Source organism: Heloderma suspectum, chromosome 1, assembly GCF_057233095.1.
Source record: "Heloderma suspectum isolate Gila_16-S chromosome 1, 16-S_ref, whole genome shotgun sequence".
Taxonomy (NCBI): domain Eukaryota; kingdom Metazoa; phylum Chordata; class Lepidosauria; order Squamata; family Helodermatidae; genus Heloderma; species Heloderma suspectum.
This window is the reverse complement of record NC_139458.1, coordinates 26,772,656-26,786,139: the sequence shown is the minus strand read 5'-3', so window position 1 is coordinate 26,786,139 and position 13,484 is coordinate 26,772,656. Positions and strand designations below refer to the sequence as shown.

Sequence of the window (13,484 nt, the reverse complement as noted above, 5' to 3'; positions counted from 1 at the left end):
CTGCCTGTCAAGCAAGTTGTAGCAATGATGAGAAAGAAGATGAGGAGCAATAGGAGCCGGTGACAATGGTGGTGAGAAAGAAAACTCACTGAGGGAGGGGGCCCATTGAGGGTCTCTTGCCCAAGGCCCCTGAAAAACCTGGAGCTGCCTCTGGGTGGGCATCTCAGGTGGCAGATGCTGGGAGGTACAGGTGTTGGAGGAGAGAGCTGTGTGTGGCACACAGCCTGCCACGGCTCTACCCACTAAGATAACCTGCTGCCCATAGGTGCAGTGGAGGATGCTGTTCACTTGCCAGTGTTGAAGTAAGATTCAGCTGCCAGTCTAACTGGCATGTGTATGAGGAACAGGAGGGCTGCCATCTTGGCTGTCACCTCAGGCAACAACAAGTCGGGTGGGCCTTGAGTCCCTGGCAATTGGAGCTTGAAGGACTGCAATTTCTCTAGCTCTTAATTCCTGCCTGGAAAGGGACAGACATAACCTATGTCTGAAACAAAAGCCACTAGGTGGAGCCCAAGCAAATTTAAGTCACTCTCTCCATCCAAGTCTTATTTTCTTTCCAACTAAGACTGTTCTTCCTATGGTGAAATGTAGGTCAGGAGTATTATTTTCAGGGCAGAACATCTCACAGACAATTAATAATGAAAATATTTGGACAGCTAATGAAAATGTTATTTTTCCTTTCATTTTTATCTGCTTGTTTGTTAATTTACTGGCATAGCGAGACTTTAAATCTGTCTTCTTTCATCAGTAGATATCAGTGGCTTCTCTCCCCCACCCCCCACCACATACCTAAATAATTGCTGAAAACCGTGTCTCTGAGGAAGCATACAAGGTTTGATAGATGGTATGTAAGAGCTGACTGCCGTGTGCTGGATGAAAACAATTCATGATATAAGGGCTGACATCAGATCTCTCTTTCTGTCTCTCTATCACACACACACAGCTGTGGAAGAGATATCTCCTGTTTGTCACAAGAATAATGTCAAAGAGCTGAAAGGCAACTCTTAAATCACCCAGCACTAGAAAATAAGGGGAGACAGCCATGGCTTTCCATAGAAAGATCAAAGAGCAATGGAGACACAGTGGCCATTTATAGAGAGCCTCACTTTCATCTACTCTCTGTGTGACTAACGTTATGAGCTTTGTCCCTGAGGAGGACGTTTAAATGTGAACTAGGGAGGGTAGATCAAGTGAACAGGTTCGCCAAAGGAAAACAGGGAAGGTGAAATATATCCCAGATGTCTGCATCACATGCAGAAGTGAAAGAGGACCCAGGCTAAACCATGTGCAGGATAGCCAGGTGGTTTTGGAGGTTTCCTGCTTCATGGGATGCTGGTAAAGGCATTTGGAGCAACCCACTGTGACAATTTCTGACGGAACTTTGTTGTTTCATAGGATGTTAAAGTCCTCTACATGGGCAACAGTCTACTCGGAATTTTTCTCTTTGATATGGATAAAAGCCTCATAAGAGCACTGTTAATGGGGCTTGCACAGAATAATTTCCAGGTAGATTGTATCCCTTGCTGTTTCCTTTTGCTGCCAGTTACACTTGGGAAACTTAGCCTGAGGTAAGATGGGGCAGGAATGCAGAGAAATTATTGGAAGAAGGGCAGTTTAGAAGGTGGCAAGGCATAGATTCCAGAAGCCAGGGAAGCACTCACAGAGAAAGGTAAGACCAGAATCTTACCGTTGCCCAGGCAATAATCAGAGCTGACTATATTTAGCTCAAGTCAGTGAAATGAGTTCCAATGAGATCCTAGGCTGGCATCACCTGGGGAAAAAGACCCTCCCTCTTGACTATCCATCCTACAAACTGGGATGGCTTACTGCTAGAAGCAACAACTTGAAAATGCATTCCATATTTGCATCCTCTCCACACTCATTTTCCCCAAGCAGGGCAGGCATCAAAAAGAGGCATAGGCACCTTTGAAAGCCCATTCCTCAGCAAGGGCCCATTGCCAAGAGCCCCCTGGACTTGCTTCTCCTCTTCACCACTGCATCCTGCTTGTTCACCTGCCTCTCACTCTGGCCCAGACAACGATGGTGGTGAGAAGGAGGAGCAGTAGATGCCACTGTGTTCTTGTTCACTGGCTCTTTTCCTGTCAAGCAAGCAAGTGGTAGCAATGATGAGAAAAAAGGAGGAGGAGCAATAGCAGCTGGTGACAATGGCAGTGAGAAGGTACTGATGTAACACTTTACAATTGAGTGTATCTGTGCTGACTGGGATGCCATAACTGATACAGGTCCGGTGGATGTAACTTTGACCCCTGCTTGTCCAATGGACACTTCTCCATTTGTACAGCCCAAGGATGTGGACAGGATCTTTGGAGAAGTGAGGCCTATCACTTGTGTGCTGGACCCTTGCCCTTCCTGGCTTCTAAAAGCAGCCATGGGGGACTGGCTGAGCAGGTAAGGGTAGTGGTGAACACCTCTTTATGCCAAGGTGTGATTCTATTTTGCCTAAAAGATGTGATGGTAAGACCTTTCTTTTGTTTTTTTAATCCCTCCCTGAACCCCAGTGTATTGGATAATTTCCAGCCAGTCTCTAATATTCCATTCTTGGGCAAGGTGTTGGAGCAAGTGGTGGCTTCTCAGTTCCAGGGATTTCTGAATGATGTGGATTATCTAGATCCATTTCAATCTGGCTTCACCCCTCGATATGGAACCGATACTACTTTGGTTGCCTTAGTGGACGATCTACACTGGGAATAGGATAGGGGGAGTGTGTCCACGTTGGTTCTGCTGGACCTCTTGGCAACCTTCGGTACCATTGACCACGGTATCCTTCTGGGCCATCTGTCTGAGATGAGACTGGGAGGCACTGTTATACGGTGGCTCTGGTCCCTCTTGACGGGACAATTTCAGAAGGTGGTGCTGGGGGATTCCTGTTCAGCACTATGGCCATTGGGTATGGTGTCCCTCAGGGTTCCACCTTATGGCCTGTGCTATTTAACATATACATGAAACTGCTGGGAGAGATTGCCCAGAGCTTTGGGGTTCAGTGCCACCAGAATGCTGATGGCACCCAATTCTGTCTCTCCTTTCCATCTAAATCCAAGGAAGCTTTTCTAGTTCTAAATCAGTGTCTGATGTTGGTAACAGACTGGATGAGGGCAAATAAATTGAAGCTTAATCCGGTCAAGACAGAGGAGTTCCTGGTTAGTCAAAAGGCAGATCAAGGAACAGAAACTCAACCGGTGCTGGCTGGGGTAACACTCCCCCTGAAGACTTAGGCTCACAGTTTGAGTGTGCTCCTGGACTTGGCCCTGAACCTGGATGCCCAGATTTCAGTGGTGGCCAGGAGCACGTTTGCACAGCTGAGGGTAGTGCTCCAACTGCACCCATTCCTAGTTATGTCTGATCCGGCCACAATCACGCATGCCTTAGTTACATCCTGTTTGGACTACTGTAATGCGCTCTACGTGGGGCAGCCTTTGAAAAATGTTCACAAACTTCAGCTGGTCCAGAATGCTGCTGCCAGACTGTTGACCAGGGCCGGTTACAGGGAGCACATGACTCCCTTGTTAGAACAGTTTCACTGGCTGCTGGTCTGTTTCTGGACAGAATTCAAAGTGCTGGTTATGACTTATAAAATCCTATACAGCTTGGGACCAGACTATCTGAAAGACTGCCTTCTCCCATATGAACTTGCCCAGGTCTTAATATCTTGGGTAGAGGTCCTTCTTTCGAAACTGCTGCCTTCAGAGGTGCGTTAAATGGTGATGTGAGACAGGGCCTTCTTGCTGGCTACACTCAGGCTGTGGAACTCTGCCAAGGGAGGCTAGGTTCACTGCCTCTGTGCTGTCCTTCCACTAGCAGGCAAAAGCCACTTTGGCATGTAAGCAGGTTTGCTGGGTTGGGTGCTGTTTTTATTCTGTTATTGTTGTGTTTTTAATTGTGTTTTAATGCATTTGTTCTTATTGTTTTAATTCAAGTTTATTCATGTTTGTAAGCTGTGTTGAGTGCCATTTCTCTTGGTAGAAAGGGAGGGTATAAATCAACTAAATAAATAAATATGGTAGACTCACTGAGGGATGGGGCGTGTTGAGTGTGTGATGCTCAAGAGCCCTCAAAAACCTGAAGCCAGTACTGTGCCCACGTGATGCACCCCGGTCAGTTTTATTTAGACAAGAGAGCACTAGAAACATAGTGGCCTTTTATATTTCCAGACCTAGCATGTATCTTTAACTTCAACCTGCAACTTATTTTTTCAACTTTATTTATTTATGTATTACATTTATATACTGCCCAACAGCTCAGGCTCTCTGAGCAGTTCACAACAATTAACGTTTACTTTTACAATTACTTTTACTACTGGACTGTCCTTCTGTGTTTCTTCTCTTTCTCTGTCTTTTACCTGGGTCTAACCACCATTGAACGCAATGGGGCTTACATATGAGTAGACAGGTATAGGATTGCATTGCCACTCATCAGGACAAGGGCTCTGGCGCCCCCCCGATCTTTTGGACTACAAATCCCATCAACCCAGTCAACATAGCAGATGGCTGTGGATGATGGGAGCTGTAGTATAAAACACTGGAAAGCCCCAGGTTGAGGAAGGCTGCTCTACAGCTGTCCCTTCCAATCCTGCATGTTACTTTCAGAAAATGTTTACTGCATTCAACCAAGCTGAACAGTCATGTAAATTGAAGGCCTTCTTGCTCAGTTAACAGCTCAGTCAATACATCTGAAAAGCTCTGATTAAGCAGTGGACTCCATGCAGCACCAGGAAGAAGGCAGTCTCCTTCCCACAACAGTTTGTCCATTATAATAAGATTCCTATATTTTCCCCACATACAGTTCCCACTAAGACCCATGGTTCTAAGGCTGCGATATAAATAATCTCTGAAGAATGGTGCTAATAAATCCAAAACAAACAGGGAGATTTCTAGATAGCTCAGTTTCCCCTAGCCACTGCCAGGAGATAAGTATTAATGAAACTTCAGGGCCATGATTCTTAGTCAACATCTTTCTAAACAAGCATTTCCAAAAACCAAAACCTTAATTCAGTGTAGCTTAATGATGACATAAACATATGGATTAGTCTATGTCAGCAGTTGGATGTTTATTTTAGCTGTCAGTGTCTCTGAAACTTTAAACCAGTTTCAAGAACTTCCAGGAAAGCAAAATTCTTGGCACAATATATGCACAGAACACTGCTTTGAAAACAGCTCTGAATGCCCAATAAAGCATGGGGGGGGGGTCCAAATCCACTCTAATGAATGATTCATAGTGCAATTCTTTGTAGCTGCTCAGCACAGCTAAGCTACAAGAAAGCATTCCAAAAAAACTGTGAAGGATTCCATTTGGCTCTGCTTCAGTGTGCTCACACAGATGCTGTGACAAAGATGCAATCTGTTTAATGTCCGGGCTGATACAGATGGTACTTTTCTTGCAGTTATTGGCTTTATTCCCATGTCTGTATGCAGAGGCGAGATGTATTTGTTAGTAACCTTCAGGATAATCTAAGAAGGCTCAGAGTGCTTCCACACTAGGAGGTTATTCTGGAACAGCCATGCATCGTTGCTTTTTATGGGGCATCTCTACTTTTTACACAGGTACATCTAGTTTTTATACTTTCTATGGGGCATCTACATTATTTATTTATTTATTTATTACATTTCTATACCAAGCCATAGCTGAAGCTGTTTGGGTGGTTTAGAGAAATTAAAACATTAAATACAATATAAAAAGTTTAAAATCCATTTACATAAAAGCACACAGACAATATACACAAACAACATATAACTAAAAACAACTTTGAACAGTCAGTCATAACTAAAGACACATCCAGGACCAGTTAAAACTCATCATGTGCTGCCAAATGCCTGGGAAAAGAGATAAGTCTTAACCTGGTGCCAAAAAGATAACAATGTTGGTGCCAGGTGGACCTCATCGGGAAGCTCGTTCCACAGATGGATTGATTGACTGAATTTCTTAATCTCCCATCTGGCCGGTTACCCGGCCACTCTGGGCAATGTACAGCAATACAATTTTAATACAATAAAATTCTACTTTAAAACATCATATTTCTAAAAATAACCTAACCCACCCCAAATGCCTGCCTGAACAACCATGTTTTTAATGTGTGGCGGACAATCATTAAAGAGGGGACATGGCAGCGTTCCCTAGGGAGGGAGTTCCACAGAGTGGGGGCCACCACAGAGAAGGCCCTCTCCCTCGTTCTCACCAGCCTAGCTGTCCTGGCTGATGGGAGACCATCCGAGGCTGATCTTGTTAAGCGGCCAGTCTGGTGTTGCTGGAGGCACTGCTTAAGATAGGCTGGGCCGGTACCATATAGGGTTTTAAAGGTCAAAACCAACACCTTGAATTTGGCCCGGAAAATAACTGGTAACCAGTGCAACTCCTTCAGCAGCGGAGTGATTTGATTATGCCGGCGGCTGCCTTTAATCAGGCGAGCTGCTGTGTTCTGTACCAGCTGCAGCTTCCAAACTGTCTTCAAGGGTAACACCACGTAGAGCGCATTACAGTAGTCTAGACGAGAGGAGACCAGGGCATGTACTACCAATGGGAGCAGATGGTCAAGAAGGTAGGGGCACAGCCGTCGTATCAGATGGAGTTGGTACAGCGCTGTCCAGCTCACAGCTGACACCTGAGCCTCCATGGACAGCTGGGAGTCTAAAATCACCCACAGGCTGCGGACCTGGTCTTTCAAGGGTAACCATACCCCATTCAACACCAGGTCAACATCCCCCAACCTCCTCTTGTCTCCCACCAAACCTTGGTTTTGTCAGGGTTCAGCTTCAGCTTAATCCTCCCCATCCAGCCACTCACCGTCTCCAGACATTTGGACAGGGATTCTACAGCCAACCTTGGAGAAGATTTAAACGAGAGGTAGAGCTGTGTGTCATCTGCATATTGATGACACCGCACCCCAAACCTCCTGATGATAGCCCCCAGCAGCTTCACATAGATATTAAATAGCATCGGGGAGAGGATGGAACCCTGTGGCACCCTACAAGTGAGTGGCCACAGGTCCGAAACCTCCTCTCCCAGTGCTACCCTCTGGTACCTGCTGGAGAGGAAGGACCAGAACCACCATAATATGGTGTCTCCAATGCCCAACCCTTCCAGGCGGTCCAGGAGGATACCGTGGTCAATGGTATCAAAAGCTGCTGAGAGTTCAAGAACAAGGAAGGAGCATTTGCCCCTATCCAAAGCCCTCTTCATATCATCCACCAAGGCAACCAAGGCCGTTTCTGTCCCATGCCCAGGCCTGAAGCCCGATTGAAATGGATCTAGATAATCAGCTTCTTCCAAGTGTGCCTTCAACTGCATCGCCACCACCTGCTCAATCACATTGCCCCAAAATGGCAGATTCAAAACTGGGCGAAAGTTGTTCAAAACTTGGGGATCCAAGGAGGGCTTTTTAAAAAGCAGTCTTATCACTGCCTCCTTGAGAGCTGATGGCATCACTCCCTCCTCAAGGGAGGCATACACCACCACCCTGATCCCCTCACCCAGGCTCTCTCTGCAGCTCATAATGAGCCAAGATGGGCAGGGATCGAGTAAGCAGGTGGTCAGCCTAACAGATGAAAGCACCTTGTCCACTTCATCCGAAGGAAGAAGCTGAAACCGATCCCACAAAACCGGTTTGCCACAGGCCGCCTCTCGCTTGCTAACTGTATCCACGGCGCACGGAATAACACTCCTAATCTGATCAATTTTATCTGCAAAGTGCCTTGCCAAAGCCTCACAGGAGGCTGTAGAATCCTCCAGTGGTTCCTGAGCAACTGGACCGACCAGGCCACGGACCACCTGGAACCACCTGGGGGCCACCACTGAGATGGGGGGCCACCACTGAGAAGGCCCTTTCCCTTGTTGCCACCTTCCGAGCTTCCCTTGGAGGAGGCACTCGGAGTAGGATCCTAGATGTTGAACATAGAGGTTGTCATTCACTTATTGTTCTCTGTTGTTTTCCCTGTGATTCTTCCATTTCTTCTTAGTCTGCAAAAACCTGACTTTTTAAATCTCCACAGGTATAGATCACCTTAGCGCTAATCTTACATCTTTTTAAAATGGGTGGTTTTGATGTGTACAGTGATATACTGGGTGGTTGATTCTATCCCTGTGCATCTACTTTGGTACCCCTTCACTATTACCTCTGCAGTGGCACCATCTTATCTGCATGTGTGTGGTGTTGTTTTTTTTAAAATCAGGTTTTTAATTTAGCTAGAGCACCTTTTTGTCTATATTTTTAATTGAAATATTTGTGCAATAGTGCTTAAATAAAAATACATTTTAGTGCAAATTAAAATGATTTAAAAACACCACTCAATTTTCAGATTTCCAGTTGGTACCATTTTATCAACTTGTTCTATCCCACTACCACCCATCTTATAATTTACCTTAAAACACTTTTTAAAAGTTACTGAAGTAATTCCGCAATAGTGCTTAAATTAAACAGCACTTTAGAAAATTTAATTTTAAAATCTGGCTTTAAAAATGCTGTGTTCAGGTGAATGGTCCTTTCCCTACCAACACAGTCCCAGGGCATAGTCTGAAGGCACATGAGGCAGCCACCTTGCTGAAGCTAAGCAAGTTTGGATCTGGTCAGTGCTTGGAGGGGTGACCACCTATTGCCACCTTGAATTCCATGATGGAAGAAAGGTGGGAAATAAATGTAATAAGTGAATGAATAAATACAGTCATGTCACACATACTAGTGTGGATGGAGCATATGGAAACAAATGTGCTACCCTTTCTGAAGTGTAGAAAAGTGAGTTGCAATTGTATATGTAACTTAGGATGCAATTCTATGCATGCTTAGGTAGAAAAAAGTCCTACAGCTCCAAGCTGGGTCCAGCCAGTCATATATGGCTGGGGCATGCTGGGAGTTGTAGGGCTTTTTTTCCAGACTAAACATGCATAGGATTGTGCCCTTACAGCAGAAGAGCAACGGTCGGATAGTACTAGGTGCTGGCAGTGTGGAAGCACCCAGGGTGGGTGGGTTTTGCTTACCCTCACAATCTGACAGCCATGATTTAGGACCAAGGATTCATTACATCAGATCAGATTGGCTAATGAGTATTTTTGTGTTCTTTTTGTTGTACGCTCTCCTACAGCTGTGTTTTTAAAATCTTCCTGCTTTCAAGGAAGTCTTCTTACATTGACTTTTCTACTGAAGAACCCTGAACATCTGCCATGGAACCCCTGCGTGTTGCAGAGGATTCTGGCTTCATACTCACTCCAAACAGGGCAGTGTCCAGGTCTGCTGAGCCCCATCATTGCTTTGTGTCAAGTGAGAGTGTGCCCTTAAACATGTCAGGGTTCATCCTTGCCCAGATCTGGAACCTGGGGTCTCCTTAATGGAAGACACTCCCCCAAGTAAACCCCTGCACAACCACTGACCCTGAGGAGATTTTGGATCCAGACATTCCAGCTGCAAGACTGGAGATCTCCACATTGGTTGCCCGAGTTCCTGGCCAGCTCTTGGATCCTCTCTCCCAACAACTCCAGGTCCACAGGAGCAGCAGATTGTGAGCTAGGCAGGAGCAGCTTTAGTACTGCCAGCAAAGTGCCCAGCTAGCAGTACTTGAGGGGAAAGGTCCTGTAAGCACCTGCCTAGATCTGGGGTTGGGTGACAGCCAGGAAGGGGTGAAGGCTCCAACTCCTATATAAACTCTCCATCTGAGCTAAATCATAGCTGAAGCACTAGTTTCCTTGAAGTGCATTGCTTTTTTTCCTGAACTGGGTAAACGGTTGACAACAGTATTCCTCTCCAGTTGCTGATTGCAAAGGAAGTTTGGTAGTTCTCTGGGTGTGCAGACTCTGGCCTCATCCATCAGCCAGAGAACCAAGGTCCACAGGGAGGCTGCACCTCCTGCCTCCCAGGAAGAACAGCACAAGGGGGAAACCAGCCTGGTCCTATACATCAGCCAGAGAGGGAAGAGCTGCAGGGAGCTCGCTCCACCCCTCCCTGTGAGAAAGAACACGCAGCCCCCACTGACAGTTCCCTGGGGCTGCAGACTCTGGTTTGAAATTCACAGGAATGCTAACATGACTTTACAAAGATCACCACTTGTTAAATATGCATATGCTCTCTTCGGCTATATCCCTAGCCTATGGAATTTATTGTTGTATCAAGAGTTATGGATTCTTCATGCATGGAGAGTCGCCAAGAGAATTGTTGTACAGCACTGGAGGGACAAATCCACTTCTGACTTACAACAATGAATAGCTGATATGTGTTCTTTGTAATTCTTTCATTCTTTTGCTTTTGTTTACAAGTTAAAAATGCATTTTAAAAAGTGTTTAGAGCACTGTGAAATGGAACCACAGTGGAGTGCAACCATGCTGTAATGTAAGAACTGGCTTTCACACAAGGTTCATTCTGAAGTCTCCCACTTTCTACCACATGTGGAAAGCAGAAGAGTGACTCCGGCTGCAATCCTATACCCATATACCTGGGAGTCAGCCCCATTGAACACAATGAGTTTTACTTCTGAGGAGAGCTGTACAGAATTACAATCACTCATGCTTCTGCATTTCCTGTTTTTATATAATGAGCAGAATTTCCACATAGAAAGCTACTTTAGTAAAGCCACAAAGTGAAACTAACACAGCTACACTTCTGAAAAAGTTTATCTTGGATAACCGTGGTTTAAGCCAATTTAGGGAGCATTCCTATGGCCTCTAGACACTATCTGGAGGGCCACAAGATTTTTTGGTTTGGGGGAACTAAGGTTGGAGCCAGGGCTCCGACTTTGGTTCCCAGACACCACGCTCCCCATCCCATCCCATCCCCTCCCCCTCATAGCTGGCGCAGTTCTCTCCACATTGGCTATGTCTCCATGCTTGGAAACGGAGCACAGAGATAGGGAAAAGGGGACAGGGTTGAGACTGCGGAAGCCGTGTTACACAGCACAGCCTCCTTCTCTGCCCTTCCCGAAGTCACAGCTAGACAGGCAAAATCAGCTGTCTGCCAAGAACGGAGGGCTGCCGGAGCACAGAGGCAAGGATCGCCTTGCATTGGATACTTGTCAGCCTCCAACGTCGGAAACAGACAACTATCTCAATAGGATTGCACCCTTAGTTTATCTCCTACCAACGTGACTAAATCAACTTAATTCCAAATCCATTTATCAAATGGCTTGTATATTTATTTGCTATGGTAATGTCATCCTTTTCACAAACCATTACAGCACCTTGTAAAGCCACAGAGTGCACATTGAACCCAAGTGCTGCAATGGCTTTTCTTTGTTTTCAGTTTGGCCATATGTGCAATTGCAGTACGACTCTCCATCTGTCATGAAATACTTCACGGAAGCTTCTGTGCAGATTTTGGCTTGTTTTTATTAGGCATACTTTCTATTTTTCAACGATTGAAAGGTAGCTAAGACTACTACCCATGGCTCTTTACACAAAGGAGCAATAATGGCAGCACGTGTTACAGCAGGCTTTGTTCTATGTGACTGTGGTTCTTAATGTAAAGCCTCCACAAATTTTTTATAATAAAGGGTTTTTTTCTGTAAGAAAACCAATGAGAAATATACAGAAGGAAGGTCTGACTTGCAACTGTCTGTCTGGATGGCAGGGAAAGCAGCTTTGGCCTTGAATGCCAGAGCTACTGAGAGGTTTCAGTGGCCTGGAGCAAAAGTTAACTGGAGACTTTTGGTCCAGATGCAATGCAGCTGTGAACCTTAAGAGAGAGAAAAACATGGTTTTCCCCATATATCTATACTTTGTATACATTTTAAGATTATTATATTCATATTGGGTATAAATTAACCTTTAAAACCCTAAATGGATTGGGGCATGAGATGCTTCCAGATGCACAGCTCCTAGAAGTACTAAAACACTGTGTAGCTATTCCCCTTTTTCCTCCTCAACCCACTGTTTTTGCTCTCTCTCTGATGGGTTTATTTTGTTTCCTCAGCCTAATGATGGCCTCCTTCACTCGCATGGACACCTCTTTGGACCTCATGTTGGGAGTTCCGGTGAACAGCTACCAAATGCAAATGTAACATTCAGAACCACCTCCAGGCCTTTTATCTGCTTGATTGGTCATGGGGTACCCAGGAAACAGGCCACACTGGCCATGCAGCTGCTTGTCAGACATTTGTTCCATTACTTATGAGCGTGTGGGTGCGTGTGTATGCCACTGGCTGTACTTCCTGAATGGTTAGTGCCCCACTTTTGTCAAACCCCTTGAATTTCAGCTGAAAGTCCTGACTTCACTCCCATCTGGGTGTGTTTCCTTTCAACTTCAATGTGGTTTGGCTGGCCAACTGCCAAAACAGTTATAGTTGTTCCAATATTTCTGGCCCTGACTGTATGTTTATAAGGCTTTCTTAAAAGCCTGCAATGACGGAGTGTGGAGGACCTCCAATGGCAACTTATTCCAAAGGTGTGGGGCCACTTCAGAGAAGGCCCTCTCAGGTGTGATCACCCACCTGACTGCTCTCACGGGTGGATAAATGAGAAGGGCCTCTCTTTCTGATCTTAAAGCGTGGGCAGGCTGATATGGGTGAAGGCTGTCATTCTAGTAACTTTGTCCCAAACCATTTAAGGGCTTTAAAGGTCAACGATAGCACTTTGAATGGAGCTCAGAAACACACTGGTAACCAGTGCAGCGTTATGTGATCTAATTGCCTTGCCCCCACCAATACTCATGCGGCCACATTCTGCATAAGCTGAAGTTTCTGAACTGTCTTCAAAGGAAGCCCCATGTACAGCGCATTACAGTAGTCCAGCCTGGATGTCACTAGTGCGTGGATAACTGAGCCAAGGTCCGTCCTCTCCAGATAGGGCCACAGCTGGCAAAACAGCCTAAACTGGTAAAAAGCACTCCTGGACACTGCAGCCACCTGGCTGGGCTTCCCCAGTTAGCTCCAAGTAGGTAAAGTAAGTAAAGTCACTTACCTTTCTGCGGATTCTGTTCATGGTGTGGGGGGGAGGCATTCCGTCCCTCCCCCTGGAATCCTCAACGGGGGGGGAGGCGATCCAGTTCTCCCCCCCGGAATCCTCGATAGCCGGCTGTGCTCCGCGGCAGCGCTGCGGAGCAGCCAGCCAGGCCAGGGCCATCCGCAGCCGGATTTCTGGCTGCGGTGGCTGCTGGGTAAAAAACACACACAAAAAAACAGCGTACACAAATGGCGGCGGCTACGGCCGCTGCCATTTGCGTTCCTTATTTTTTGCTGTTTTAGCCTACATAAATATTTACGTAGGCTAAAACGGCGAATCAAAAAGGGACGCAAATAGCGCCCACTACGCTATTTGCGTTCCCCTTTATTTTTGCCGTAATAGTCTACATAAATATTTACGTAGACTAAGATGACGAAAAATAAGGAATGCACATGGCGGCGGCCATAGCCGCCGCCATTTGCATACGCATTTGTTTTTTTTACTGGGATATGATAGGCTATGTAAGTCTTTACGTAGCCTATCACGTCTCTGTAAAAAAAAAAAAAAAACCCAAATGCCAGACTGCAAATGGCGGCGGCAGCCGGTCGGAAGACCAG

The 13,484-nt window shown here is 45.9% G+C and overlaps 1 protein-coding gene across 1 annotated transcript in view; it reads right to left on the bottom strand.

Moving 5' to 3' along the window:
* Positions 1–13,191, bottom strand: part of CCDC85C (coiled-coil domain containing 85C) — a 264,264-nt gene extending 251,073 nt beyond the window's left edge. The window contains exon 1 of the mRNA XM_084839276.1: positions 12,886–13,191. The gene's annotated coding sequence lies outside the window, so the exon portion shown is untranslated. The remainder of the gene's footprint in view (positions 1–12,885) is intronic.
* Between the last annotated feature and the right edge of the window lie 293 nt (positions 13,192–13,484).